The 15,108-nt window shown below is 41.5% G+C and overlaps 1 protein-coding gene and 1 non-coding gene across 6 annotated transcripts in view; one reads left to right on the top strand and one right to left on the bottom strand.

Annotated features, from left to right (window-relative positions):
- The window catches only part of RNF144A (ring finger protein 144A), a 128,781-nt gene that overhangs the window by 78,266 nt on the left and 35,407 nt on the right, over positions 1-15,108 (bottom strand). The window lies entirely within an intron of this gene.
- On the top strand, positions 7,787-7,858 carry TRNAC-GCA. The gene has a single exon. It is a non-coding gene; the product is annotated as a tRNA-Cys (tRNA).

Here is a 15,108-nt window from a genome sequence, read left to right on the forward strand (position 1 = left end):
TCTTGTCCTAGGAAAACAGAAACAAGAAAGGAGTTTGCCAATCCACAGCCAACATGCAATCCTCCATGAATCAGACCCCCTTACGATGTAATCTGGGCTATTTTGGAATAGCCTTAAGAAGATTCAGAGGGACCACCTCATTGTCAAGGTCTTAGAGTGCTCGTGGCCATGGGATATTTTTATAGCCTCTCTTGGAGTCAAGAGCAGTGCAGATTTTATACTCATTCTGAATTTAACTAGTATTTAAGTGTGCTGATTATAGCTGCAAATACACTTTTTATTCCAGTTTGTGGTTGGAGAGGTGGCCGGGGAAGAAGCCTTGGAAATTTACAGCACAGAAATAGCATGTGGTCTGTCCGCTTGAAGGAACCAATCCTTCCATGAGCATCAACAAGAAGGCCAGCAAAGGGCCTGAAGCAAAGACAAGACAATGAAATGAGGCTTTTTGTCACCATATCCCTGTTACCAGGGGCTTCCCAAGTGGCGCTAGCGGTAAAGAAGCCGCCTGCCAAAAAAGGAGACCTAAGAGACGTAGGTTCAATCCCTGGGTCGGGAAGATCCTCTGGAGGAGGAATTGGCAACCCACTCCAGTATTCTTGCCTGGAGAATCCCATGGACAGAGGAGCCTGGTGGGCTACAGTCAATAGGGTCTCAAAGAGTCAGACACAACTGAAGTGACTTAGTACACAGCACACCCTGTTACTATAGTCTGGGAGAGACCCCCGAAGAAGCAGGCAGCAGCCCCAGGGCCGGGGTTTAAGAAGACCTAGGACACAGCAAGTCTAGCTGGTGAACTGGGGTCACCCAAGCAATACATCTAGACATGATCTGAATACAAAGAAAATGATGAAAGTGGAAACATGGAAATCGCTTTCTAACGGGCTTTGCCTGAAAGAGCAGCTCTCCTGCTTGTGGAGATGAACTCCTGGTGGCAGAAGGGCTTAGAAAAGACTGCAAAATCTGAACTCAGGTCCAGCTGCCAGCATCCTGGGGATGCTCTGAGGTCACCAGGTTCTCCTCTGCTGAACTAGGGTTTCAAAGGAATGGCCTTTAACCTTGGAGTTCTTGCACATCCCCTGTTCTCTCCCAGGGCTTCAGAGTGGGGAGATCTTAGCTGGTATGGGCCACAAGTGCCCCAAGTTTATTCCAATCTGAGCCTATTTATTTTTAAGACATCAGGCTTCCAGAAGACTTCTTTGAAGAACTGGTAACTCAACTACCTCCCCAAAATAAGTCTGGAAATCCATGCGATGTTAGCAACATGACTTCCTTTAAGCACTCTTCAATTCTACATCCAGACTCATGGGTGCTGCCTGGCAGGAATGTGTGCAGGAGAAGAGGGCATGGAGATCTTGCCCCATAGGATCTGGCATGGCACCGGCCACCTAATACACGCTTTTGACGATGAAACCCTCGTATGTCCCAGAATTTCAAGTCATTGAGAAAAATGTGGGACAGACAGGTTTCTTTTCAAACAAATACACTCCTGCCTGGACTTTTTTTTCTTCTTTTTTTTTTTTTTTTTTGAGAGAAGATGGTGTGAGTTTCTTTATAAATACATTAGAAAGTAAGGGCAAAATGAAATTATACGATAAGAAAATCTAGAACATCATGTTGGAGAAGGCAATGGCAACCCACTCCAGTACTCTTGCCTGGAAAATCCCATGGATGGAGGAGCCTGGAAGGCTGCAGTCCATGGGGTCGCTGAGGGTCAGGCATGACTGAGCGACTTCACTTTCACTTTTCACTTTCATGCATTGGAGAAGGAAATGGCAACCCACTCCAGTGTTCTTGCTTGGAGAATCCAGACGGGGGAGCCTGGTGGGCTGCCGTCTATGGGGTCGCACAGAGTCGGACACGACTGAAGTGACTTAGCAGCAGCAGCAGAACATCATGTTGATAACTAATGTTAATGCTTTTGTGTTCTTTCTCTGTAATGGATGAAGGAAGCCCCTGTGTTACATACAGATTAAATTTGGACCCGTCATCTAATCCAAACTGACCAACAAATATTTCTTTACACTAACACTTGTTGCTCCCATTTCACTGCCCATCTATGCAGGAGTCAGTTGGTAAAGAATCTGCCTGCAATGCAGGAGACCCCGGTTCAATTCCTGGGTGGGAAAGATCACCCAGAGAAGGAAATGGCAACCCACCCCAGTGTTCTTGCCTGGGAAATCCCATGGACAGAGAAGCCTGGCAGCTACAGAGAAATTTGTCATCTTAAATGCATTTACTTAAAAAGAAATCTGAAAATCACTAAGCTGTCTCTAGTCTAAGAAGTTAAAGAGCAACTTGCAGAATGAACACACAGTAAGTAGAAGGAAAGATCTGTTAACAGATAAAAACAAAAATAAAATGCAAAATTAAAGACAGTCACAGAGTCAAAAGTATTTTTCTTTTAAAATAATAATAAAACATACACTGTCTGGCAGGTTGGTCAAGAAAAAAATGAAAAATATAGCCCAATTAACATATTCATAATGAAAAAAAGATAGCAGGGATTTCAAGCAAAATGAATAATTTTATGCTAATTTTAACCTGAAAAACAGGTAACTATGAATATACTCCTAGAAAAATATAAGAAAACTGAAAGAAGTCCAGTTTAAAAAGAAATAGGAGTTCAGATCATTTTAAACAGCTTGAAAAAATTAGATAAAAATCTAGCAACAAGGAAACCACGAGTTCTTGTTTTTAGTTGAGTACTACCAAAATTTAACGAGCAGATTAATTCAAATCATACACAAATTCTTGCAAGAAATAGGGGGAAAAAAAGGGAAAATAGGAAATAAAAACCTCTCTCTAAATCAGACAAAAGCAGTTAAGGAAAGGAAAAATATAAGCCAAAGTCACTCATGAGCAAAGAAACAAAAATTTAAAACAAAATAAAAGCAAATAGAATCCAGATGTGCATCAGGCACATATTTAGGGGGGAAAGTAAAGTCAAACAAGCTAGATTTATTGTAGTCATAGAAGAGGGTTTACCATCGAAATAAGTCATATGTGTCAGATAACATAGTAAGAAGAAAACGGTGGAAATCATACGTTCATCCTAATAGATACAGAGCAGTCTTTGATAAAACTCAACATACACTTGTGATTAAAGCAGAAAACAAAACTCTGCAAAACAGAACCATAAGGAACCTCCTTAACCTAATAAAGGGTAACTGGAAAAAAGTGACAGCAAACATCAGTCTTAATCAAATAAGAACATTTCTTATAAAGATGAGGAACAATGAAGGGCTATCCTTTATTGCTTCAGTTCACTATTATATTAGAGCTCTAACTCAAACAAAGAAGACAGGAAAAAGAAAACGCCACAAATGAAAAGAAATAAACCATGTTTCAATTATTCACAAATGACTTTACTTCTAGGAGGATCTGTAGACAAAAATATTAGAATTACTAAAAGTTTAATAAAGTGTCTGGATGCAAGATATGTATACACATCAATTAGACTTTTATCCTTTGCAAATATGACATCTCTTAAGGCATCCTGAAACTAAAGTGGCTGGAAACAAACATGTACATGTACCTAGGAGCATACAGAAAATGAGTAAGACCTAGTCACAAAAGTATACAACTTTCCCCAAATATATGGATAAAACACAAATATATGGATAGTGATACAATATTCATGCATAGGAGAACTCAACATAAACAATAAACTCAATCCTTTCTCAACTGACCTATAGATTGAAAGCAATCCTGGCAAATCCCCCACTGGTTTTGTTGTTGTCTCTGTCATTGCTCTTCCTGTTTCATAAATTAACTCTAAAATTTCTATAGAATGGCAAAAGTCAAGGACAGCCAAATATCACCCCATAAGAGGAAAAAGGTGAAAGACCAAATATGAAGGTGTCACAGAGAATTACGGTAATTAAGAGCAGGCAACACTGATTCAGAAGTGGGCAAATTAAGCAAGACAGAGAGAAAAGACGCAGAAACAAACCCATGTACCTGGGGAAACAAGACGTCACAGGCTGCGTGTCCCAGATACATGGGAAAAACGGACTGTTCAATAAATGGTACTAGGAGAATCACTATTCATTATGCATAAAACCAACACTGGATTCCTATATCACACACAAAAATTAACTCCAAGTAGTTTTAAAATTCTGAAGGAGATCAGCCCTGGGATTTCTTTGGAAGGAATGATGCTAAAGCTGAAACTCCAGTACTTTGGCCACCTCATGCAGAGTTGACTCATTGGAAAAGACTCTGATGCTGGGAGGGATTGGGGGCAGGAGGAAAAGGGGATGACAGAGGATGAGACGGCTGGATGGCATCACTGACTCAATGGACATGAGTTTGAGTGAGCTCCGGGAGTTGGTGATGGACAGGGAGGCCTGGTGTGCTGTGATTCATGGGGTCGCAAAGAGTCGGACACAACTGAGCGACTGAACTGAACTGAACTAAACTGAATTTTAAAATAGGTAAAAGAGGATAAGGGAGTAACTTATAACCTTGGGACACAGAAGAAAATCTTGAAGGAAAAGCTCTAACCATAAATGGGCAAGGTTGTCTACATAAAATACACAAAAATCAAGAAAAGCACCTTGTGAAAACATACAGCACAAACTAGAAGGTGATCTTTTTTAACACATGAAACCACCATTGTGAGTCTTCTGAATATGTAAAGAATGCTTTCAAGTCGATGAAAAAACATAACCCAACGAGAACCGACATCAAGGAGATGAACAGTCTTTTTACAGTAAATGAAACAGATGATAACTAAAAATGTGAAAGAAGCTCAAAACTGCTGGTACATTAAGTTCACTCTACTATTAATTTGTCAAAAATTAAGAAGGCCAATGACACCAAGTGTTGGGATAAGACAAGCGTGAATCTTAAAGGACACTTTTATTCACTGCTGATAACAATGTGTGTTGGTAAATTAACAAGGCGTTTTCTTGTAAAGTTGGTCATAAATTAGCCTTTCTTTAGTCCCAAACTCTCCTCCCTGGTACGTAACCAAAAGAAAAAGAAATGGCATATGTGCAGCAGAGATATGTGCAAGAATATAAATAGCAGGGTATTTTGTGACAGCAAAAGACTGAAAATAACTCAAACACCCACTGACAGGAGGAAGCATGGATGTTAACCTTATCAGATATTATATAAGTGAGATGAATAAATATAGCTGCACAGAACAAGGCTGTTAAATCCTAGAAACAAAACACTGAACAACATCATGACACAACTTTTAATGAGTAGTATTATATATATTTTGAGGGATACAGACTACCAAAAACAGCAAGGAAAGATGAAAGGATAGCGCAGGGAAGGGCAGTCAGATAGATGAAAATGTCCACATCGGGGTCACCGTGTTGGCGATGATTTGTTTGAGACAGATTCATTAATTATACTTCATAACTCACGTATATAAAGTGTTATATATATCAGATCCAACCTATCAGATGTTTTTTAAAAGATATGATTAGAATGGTATTGTCTAATCTGGTTCAGATTTAAAATGGGTCTCTCTCCAGTGAAATGGTATCTCACCATCTTTAGATGGTGAAACTAAAAAACAAACTAAAAATTATTAGTGTTATTTTTCTGGGGAGGACAAAGAGATGAAGCATTTACACTTGTGTTTAATGATTTTTCTGTATTTTAATAATTTTACTACATTCATGTGAAGTGAAAGTTAAACTCGCTTAGTTGTGTCTGACTCTGCGACCCCATGGATGGTAGTCCATGGGATTCTCCAGGCCAGAATACTGGAGTGGGTAGCCTTTTCCTTCTCCAGGGGATCTTCCCAACCCAGGGACTGAACCCAGGTCTCCCACTTTGCAAGCGGATTCTTTACCAGCTGAGCCACAAGGGAAGCCCACTACATTCATATATGTATTAAAAATATTAAGTAACCAGCTTAAATTGGTGACCTTCAGAAACACAGAGGCTGAGAGCAACAAGAGCTCCTCAGAGGATTCCAATGGACCACTGTTAATTTACTGTCAATGAATTTAAAGAAAACAGGGATGTCCGGGCTGAGCTGGTAGCCAGATCTCTGAATGGATGTCTTAGACCATGTCCACACGCCACCCCCACCCAAAGCCTCCATCCATCTCCCTGGCCAGGGAGACAGCTCTGGGTTCAAGAAGTCAAGAAGTTAAAGGAATCAAGAAGTCAGATTCAACTCCAATACCAGGTCTTAAGGTCTATGGATTTCATGATCCTTTTTAATTAACAAGACGTCCTTTAGGTCCTGTCCTATAAAAGAACAGGGTCATGTACTTATAATTTCTTCTCTATTCCAATGGAAACTTTTCGATTCTCTTAAAAAGAAAAGAAAAAAAAAAAAAAAAAAGGACTATGAAATGCTTTCCCTTGGCTAGGCCCCTCTTCAGAGATTGTGAAATATGATTTTTCACCCCCAGCTTGGAACAATTTATACATGAAACATCCTGCTTCTTGTTAGTTCTCACATTCAGTTCACTCACTTATGCTCTTCATTCTGATGTTTCAAAACCCCACAGTGCATCTGATTTTCTTTCTAGGGGGTGCTGGTGATAAGATTACACTCTCTGATGTTCACTTCAGCTTGCCCCACAATGTTGAACTTGAATTGGGCAGAGAGGATCTAGAACAAAATTGCAAAGTATCTTGTAGGGCTGACACTACTTGCAAAGTATCTGGTAGGGCCAACACTTCCTAACACATCTAGGGATGGCTGCCCCAGAGCCCGCTGGCCTCATGTCAGCCTCGTCTCTCCCCACACCAATCCTGCCCACTAATGGATTTAAAGTGATGCTCCTGAACTCTGCAAATAATTCATCAAGTTCAATATATATGGCCCCTCCCTCAGCTGGGTAGTGACTACTCAGGATATCTTTATATTTCCATAAAGCACAGGCCAACCCCTCTTTATTAAAGAGGCTCTTTCAAAATTCCAGCCCAGAGAGGACACCATCCCACTGCCACCAACTTCTTGCTTGTAGACATCTCGCAAACCTAAATAATGTCCATTTTTAACCAAGCTCTTTTCCAAGACTTCCTATTCCTCCCTGCTTTCCTGGTGCTGTAAGTCCATCCAAAACCTTCTTTACAGGCAGAAGGTCAAGTGAGATGTGGAAGCTGGGTGTGCTGGGTTAGCTGGGCTCCACCATTTCCCAGCTGCATCATCCTGAAGTCGCTTTTGGTCTTAGTTTTCTCAGCTGGACCGTGGGAACAACAGTAGCTATCATCACAGGAGAGCTGTGTAAGCGAACAGTGCAGAGCACACATGGAGGTTCAAGTATAAACTCCAAGGCCTACACCAACTACAGCTGTGAGCAGACATCCTTTGTTATTTAATCTCTCCCTAGGCACGTGGACAGTGGCTTCAGGAGCCCAAGAATAAATCAAGATTATGGCTTCTTCCTGCTGTGCTGGAAGGCATCCCTCAGTCCCATCCTCCAAATTCCTACAGCCCTCCCTAGTTACCGGACCATCCCTCCCCTGAACACAAAACACACATGACCATGGGAATGCTTAGCCCTCCTCACAGCTGTGCGCAGGGTGCTTCCTGTCATCTTGTTTGCATCTTCTGTGCTCCCAAGGTCTGCCCTCTCCACCCCGCCCTCAGGTCCCAGAGGAGGCTGCAGGTGGTCATTCTATTTGCATTTGGTTTCTGATCAGTAACGAATAACTGAATGTTGTTTACACATCATGAGAATCGTGCCCACCCTTCTGGCACAGCTGAGACTTCCGGGTAGGTAGGGAGGCACTGCTGTCATTCCCATTTTAACAAAGAAGAAATCCAGGCTCAGAGATGCCAGTGACTTTCTCCAGCTCCGATTTCTGGGTGGCTCAGATGGTAAAGCATCTGCCTGCAATGCAGGAGACCCAGGTTCAATCCCTGGGTCAGGAAGATCCCCTAGCAACCCACTCCAGTATTCTTGCCTGGAAAATTCCATGGATGGAGAAGCCTGGTGGGCTACAGTCTATGGGATTGCAAAGAGAAGGACAGGATTGAGCAACTTCACCTTCACTTTCCCCAGCTCCTGGGCAGGAAGGGGTGAAGCTGGGCCTGGACCTGCCTTCTGACTCCCTGTGTCCACCTCTTCCCACCACAACACAGAGCTTTGAATCTGCTCTGTGTGCCCCAAAGGAGAGATTTTCTGGTTTTCGTAGGGAGGAACTGAGCTACAGCCAACAATAACATTTTATAAGTACACAGGACTTTAGCACATTCCTCAGTTGTCATAAAATTACAGAAGAATTTTAAATAGTTGCAGAAGATACAACTTCTGGCATACTGGAAATATTGTCTTTTTAAAATAAAGTAGCAACAGTTGAAAGAAGTGTAATTTCTAGTATATCATTTATTCTTTTAAATATCCATGAATAGCTAAAGCAATCCTGAGAAAGAAGAACAAAGCTGAACACGTCCTGATTTCACACTATATGTTGAAGCTACAATAATCAAAACAGTATAGTATTGGCATGAAACAGACACACCAATCAATAGAACATAATAAAAATCCTAAAAGTTTCTGCATGGCAAAGAGATCATCAACAAAATGAAAAGGCAACTTGTAGTATGGGAAAAAAATATTTGTAAACCCCCTATCTGATAAGGAAGGGGTTAACATTCAAAATATAGAAAGAACTCATATCACTCAATAGTAAAAGTACAAATAATCCAATTTTGAAATGGGCAAAGAACTGAAACAGATATTTTTCCAAAGGAGATGTACAAATGGCCAACAGGTAGATGAAGATATATGCTCAACATCACTACACATCATGGAAAGGCAAATCAAACCGCAAGATGTCACCTCACACCTGTTAGAATGTCTGTTATCAAGGAGACCAGAGATAAATGCTGACGGGGGTGGAGAAGAGGGTACCGGTAGACACTGATGATGGAAAGTGTAAACTGGAACAGCCCTGTGGAAAACAGTATGGAGGGTCCTCAGATTATTAAAAATATAACACACGATCCAGCAGTCCCATTTCTGGGTATACATCTGGAGGAAACAAAATCATTAACTCAAAGAGATGACTGAAGTCCCATGTTCAGCTCTACCCTCCGCAGGCAAGATGTTAGAAACAATCTCAGTGTCTGTTGACAGATGAATGGATAAATATATATATATATATGGCATATATATGGTATAAATACAATGGATTATTATTCAGCTTTAAAAAAAGACGAAGTCCTGACATGGATGAACTGGTGGCATTATGCAGGTGAAATAAACCAGACCACATGGTATCATTTATATTGAAATCTAAAAAAAAAACAAACAAAGGAAAACTCATAGAAACAGAGAGAAGAAAGGTGGCTGTCAAGTGCGGGGGTTGGGGGGTGGGGGAAATAGGGAGCGGTTGGTAAAAGTGTGAAAACTTTCAGTTATACAATGAATAAGATCTAAGGATCTAACCTATAAATGGTGACTATACAGGCCTCTGGTTTAAACCAATACATTCAGAAAAAATTTCAGAAAAAATATATTCACTTCAATACACCTCTCCACAGAAAATACCTTAATACATGATTTTATCATAACCATGTTTCAATTTTATGTTTGTCCATATTATTTGCATATTTATCTCCTTCCAATAGTTTAACAGATGAGAACAGTTTTCACTGTTAAGCCAATGAACCGATAAGAATTCCTTTCTATCAGGAAGATTTTACCTTATTTTAAATTCAGATAAGTGTGTTTATACACAGTTGATACATAGAATAAATTATGGAATATGCTTATAAAATAAGCCATTAAAATAAGTAAATTCAGGACTAAAATGAGATTGAGGTAAGTCAATTATGTTATGCAGTTTTCAATAAATGATAATGACCAGATACTAAAGATTTACTCACTGACATTAATCAAGCATGTTAACTGTAGCAGAAACCATTAAGTATCATAAAGGATGGTATTTCTTTGGTAAAAGGGCTTGCATGTGTTTGTGAAGCTCGGTTGTTAAGCTTTGGGTAATTTAAAAAAGACAAAAAAAGTACTGTATGCAGGAGGAAATGGCAACCCACTCCACTTTCCTTGCCTGGAAAATCCCATGGACCAGGGAGCCTGGCAGGCTGCTGTCCACAGGGCCACAAAGAGCTGGACACAACTGAACGACTGAGCACGCACTCACTGTGCATTTTTTAAATTGAGAAGGGGAAAAATTTTCCATTATTCCCTGTTTTCCATCTTTTCTTTGCAACAGTGCCCAATGAATCTGTCCAAATTACTTTAAAAAAATTCTATCACTATGCTAACAAATCCTGATGGTTCCCGATCAGCCACAGGAGGGGGTCTAATCCAGACCTGCAGGGTCCAGCCCAAGGGGCCCTATTGCCTTCCACCCTCTGTCCCTCCCTTCTCTCCACTCAAGACACATCCCTTCAGCCGTGAAGGGACCTAGTACTCAGCACCTCTTTCTCAGTCTCAGTTCTGCTCCATCCTGCACTCAAGTTTTGGGAACTGGCATCCCACACCTGCTGGCCAACGTGCATCAGAGGAAAACGTCAGAGCAGAAAACCCACCCACGGCTCCTCCTCCATCCCTCTGGGACTTTGCACACAATAGATGCTCATCAACTGTCTGCTGCCTGGATGTCCAGAGAAACTCACAGCATCCTGGCACTTGCTTGTCTCTGACCAGAGGTCCTCGCTGCCGCTGGGCCCTGGGACATGCAGACAGTGAGAATGATTAGCAGACTTGCCCAGCAAATGCTGACTTGACAGCACAGCCTAGACCACAGCACATGTAGCTCTCAAAACAAACAGAGCAACAACAGCAAAAGCTCAAGAAACTGCAATGGAGACAAATGTGGAAAATGTGACACCATCACCATTTCTTTTACCGAGACCCTCAGCCACGGGATCTCAGAAGAGCATCTTTACGTGTTTCTGTTTCCAAAAATACTGCTGGCCTAACCGCCTCAGCCACTCTGAAACCAAGAGAACTAAAGCCAGGTATTGATATTTTCGATTCTAGTTAATCTTTTAAGCGACCTTTGCCTTAAAGCTTCACCAGCCAAGACTGAGCCCCGTGTCCCAGCTGCAGCTCTCAGAATGCCGGCCGTTCCCAAGGCCGTGCTAAGGCCAAGGCTCAGCTAAACTTTCTTTACAGAAGATTTCTTTTCTTATCGATGACATTCTCCAATTGGCGGGGAGGGGGGAAGGAAAAGGAAAAAAACTCTTGTTTCAGATTTAGCTACTTCAATCACAGAAGTGAGACCTGGGGGTGGCTTATATCCTCTGGAGGCTGTTTCTCTTTATAAATCCTAAACATTTAAAAATAGCTTTGCCTGTGCTGGAATGTCATTTTCTGGTATTTGGGCTTCTTCCACACGAATCTTTTTGTGACTATGAAGCCATTTCAGTTCTTGGAATTTGCTGGAGACCGATTCCCAAACACAGCGTCCTGGGAGGTGGGAGTGGGTCAATGCAGGGAGAAAACACAATTCCACTCTGCTTCACAACGCCTTCTTTCCCAGGGTGCTTTCACGTTCCCCTCATACCCGGGGAGACTGTGTCTGAACCAGTCAGGGTACTGCAGAGATAGCTGCAAAAACCCTAAATCATTGCAGCTGAGGTCAAAATACACACACGCACTCACTCAGTACCCAAGGCCTGTGAAGAAGTAGGGGGCCGTGCTTGAAAGGTCACACTTCCTGTTTCCTTGCAGTGCTGATGAGCCAGCTGGAGACCTCCCTTGGCCTCAGCAAAAAAAAATGTGTCAGTGAGAAATTAGCAACAGATTCCCAGGATTACTGGAGAAACGCTGGTAATGTCAGTACATGGTACACTGTCAGGGATTCCACAGGGATTCTCAAGCAGGCCCTTTGAGAGTGCAAGCGACAAGGCTGGCCTAGTGGTTAGGACTCCACACTCCCACTGAGGGTTCAATCCCTGGTCAGGGAACAAACATGCTACTTGCCAAAAAAATTTAAAAATAAAGTGCAGGTGGTGAAAAGGCAAGGCCAGCTAATGAGGACTTGAGGCTGTTGGGGAGGGAATGTTGGAATTTAGCTTCCCTAAACTGCCCCAACAACACAAGAGATGACTCTACACATGGGCATCACCAGATCGCCAAATTCAGATTGATTATATTCTTTGCAGCCGAAGATGGAGAAGTTCTATACAGTCAGCAAAAACAAGACCGGGAGTTGACTGTGGCTCAGATCATGAACACCTTATTGCAAATTTTAGACTTAAAATGAAGAAAGTAGGGAAAACCAATAGATCAATCATGAGTGTGAGTGAAAAGTCGCTCAGTCGTGTCTGACTCTCTGCGACCCCATGGACTATATAGTCCATGGAATTCTCCAGGTCAGAACAGTAGAGTAGGTAGCCTTTCCCTTCTTAAGGGAATCTTCCCAACCCAGGGATCAAACCCCGGTCTCCCGCATTGCAGGTGGATTCTTCACCGGCTGAGCCACAAGGGAAGCCCAGGATATGACCTAAATCAAAGCCCTTATGATTATACAGTAGAAGTGACAAATAGGTTCAAGGAATTAGATTTGATAGACAGAGTGCCTGAAAACCTAGGGACATAGGTATGTAACACTGTACAGGAGGTGGTGATCAAAACCATCCTCATGAAAAAGAAATGCAAAAAGGCAAAATGGTTGTCTGAGGAGGCCTCAAAAATAGCTGAGAAGAGAAGAGAAGCAAAAGGCAAAGGAGAAAAGGAAAGCTGTATCCATCTGCATGCAGAGTTCCAAAGAATAGCAAGGAGAGATAAGAAAACTTTTATAAGTGACCAATGCAAAGAAACAGAGGAAAACAATAAAAGGGAAAGACTCTTGAGATCTCTTCAAGAAAATTAGATATCAAAGGAACATTTCATGCAAAGATGGGCACAACAAAAGACAGAAACGGTATGGACCTAACAGAAGTAGAAGATATTAAGAACAGGTGGCAAGAATTCACAGAAGAACTATACAAAGAAGATCTTCATGAACCACATAACCACAATGGTGTGATCACTCACCTAGAGCCAGACATCCTGGAATGAGAAATCAAGTAGGCCTTAGTAAGCATCACTATGAACAAAGCTAGGGGAGGTGATGGAATTCCAGCCAAGCTATTTCAAATCCTAAAAGAAGATGCTGTGAAAGTGCTGCACTCAATATGCCAGGAAATTTGGAAAACTCAGCAGTGGCTACAGGACTGGAAAAGGTCAGTTTTCATTCCAATCTCAAAGAAAGGCAATGCCAAAGAATACTCAGACTACCTCACAATTGCACTCATCTCACATGCTAGCAAAGTAATGCTCAAAATTTTCCCAGTCAGGCTTTAGCAATACATGAACTGAGAACTTCCAGATGTTCAAGCTGGATTTAGAAAAGGCAGAGGAACCAGAGATCAAATTGCCAACATCTGTTGGGTTATAGAAAAACCAAGAGAGTTCCATAAAATCATCTACTTCTGCTTTATTGACTATGTTAAAGCCTTTGACTGTGTGGATCACAACTAACTAGAAAAATCTTAAAGAGATGAGAATACCAGGTATTCCTGAGAAATCTATATGCAGGTCAAGAAGCAACAGTTAGAACTGGACATGGAACAACGGACTGGTTCCAAATTGGGAAAGAAGTATATCAAGGATGGATATTGTCACCCTCCTCATTTAATATATATGTAGAGTACATCATGGGAAATGCTGGGCTAGATAAAGTACAAGCCAGAATCAAGATTGCTGGGAGAAATATCAATAACCTCAGATATGCAAATGACACCACCCTTATAGCAGAATTAAAGAGTCTCTTGATGAAAGTGAAAGAGGAGAGTGAAAAAGCTGGCTTAAAACTCAACATTTAAAAAACGAAGATCATGACATGCAGTCCCATCACTTCATGGCAAATAGATGGAGAAAGAATGGATACAGTGAGAGACTTTATTTTCTTGGTCTCCAAAATCACTGTAGATGGTGACTGCAGCCATGAAATTAAAAGACACTTGCTCCCTGGAAGAAAAGTTATGACCAACTTAGACAGCATATTAAAAAGCAGAGACATTACTTTGCTGACAAAGGTCTGTCTAGTCAAAGCTATGGTTTTTCTAGTAGTCGTATATGGATGTGAGAGTTGGACCATAAAGAAAGCTAAGTGCCAAAGAATTGATGCTTTTTAACTGTGGTGTGGGAGAAGACTCTTGAGAGTCCCTTGGACTGCAAGGAGATCCAACCAGTCCATCCTAAAGGAAATCAGTCCTGAGTATTCATTGGAAAGACTGATGCTGAAGCTGAAGCTCCAATAGTTTGGCCACCTGATGCGAAGAACTGACTCATTGGAAAAGACCTTGATGCTGAGAAAGACTGAGGGAGGGAGGAGAAGGGGATGACAGAGGATGAGATGGTTGGATGGCATCGCGGACTCAGTGGGCAAGAGTTTGAACAACTCAGGGACTTGGTGATGGACAGGGAAGCCTGGCGTGCTGCCATTCATGCTGTAGCAGAGTTAGACACGATTGAGCTACTGAATGGAACTGAAAGTGCCCCATATCCCCAGGTCCAGGCACACTGACAACCCACTGCTCCTGTCTTCCCAGCCAAGCCCTCCAGTGTCCTGGTACAGACAGCACTGGCCCTTCCCCTGCCCCTCCAGGCCACCCATCACCCAGCCTGACCTCCTCCTCACAACCCACATGCTCTCTCCTCAAGTCACCATGGTAACCTCCCAGTGACCTGGGTCATCTCTCTCCTGCAGACACTGTTGTTCAGGATGTCCTTTCATTTTTCCCTTCTGCTCAGCCAAACAATATTCTGGTTTTTTTTAAATTTTCATTGGAGTATAGTTAATTTACAGTGTTATATTAGTTTAAGGTGCACAGCAAAATGAATCAGTTTTATATATATATATATATATATATATATATATATATCTCCATTCTTTTTCAGAGTCTTTTCCTATATAGCTTATTAGAAAATATTGAGTAGAGTTCATATATATTGCTATATAGTAGGCCCTTTTTCATTATCTATTTTATTTATAGTAGTGTGTATGAACCTAGAAATTATAATACTAAGTGGAGTGAGTCACAAAAAGACAAATAGCACATGATATCACTTATATGTGGGATCTAATTTTAAAATGATACAAATGAACCTTTTTACAAAGAGAAACAGACTCACAGATCTTGATATTTTAAGTCTTGAACTA

This window comes from Bos indicus x Bos taurus, chromosome 11 (genome assembly GCF_003369695.1).
Source record: "Bos indicus x Bos taurus breed Angus x Brahman F1 hybrid chromosome 11, Bos_hybrid_MaternalHap_v2.0, whole genome shotgun sequence".
Classification (NCBI taxonomy): domain Eukaryota; kingdom Metazoa; phylum Chordata; class Mammalia; order Artiodactyla; family Bovidae; genus Bos; species Bos indicus x Bos taurus.